Below are 633 nucleotides of genomic sequence, written 5' to 3' on the forward strand. Positions count from 1 at the left end.
CATGATTCATTATCAGTATCTTTATACATGAATTATTATCATTATCTTTATACATGAATCATTATCATTATCTTTATACATGAATTATTATCATTATCTTTATACATGAATCATTATCCTTATCTTTATACATGAATTATTATCATTATCATTATACATGAATCATTATCATTATATTTATACACGAATCATTATTATTATCTTTATACATGAATCATTATTATTATCTTTATACATGAATCATTATTATTATCTTTATACATGAATTATTATTATTATCTTTATACATGAATCATTATCATTATCTTTATACATGAATTATTATAATTATCTTTATACATGAATTATTATCATTATTTTTATACATGATTCATTATCATTATCTTTATACATGAATCATTATCATTATCTTTATACATGATTCATTATCATTATCTTTATACATGAATTATTATCATTATCTTTATACATGAATTATTATCATTATCTTTATACATGAATTATTATCATTATCTTTATACATGAATCATTATCATTATCTTTATACATGATTCATTATCATTATCTTTATACATGAATTATTATAATTATCTTCATTATAAAGTTTTCATGAATTAACCTCGTGTTTTCTTC

This window comes from Lottia gigantea (genome assembly GCF_000327385.1).
Source record: "Lottia gigantea unplaced genomic scaffold LOTGIsca_4, whole genome shotgun sequence".
Lineage (NCBI taxonomy): Eukaryota > Metazoa > Mollusca > Gastropoda > Lottiidae > Lottia > Lottia gigantea.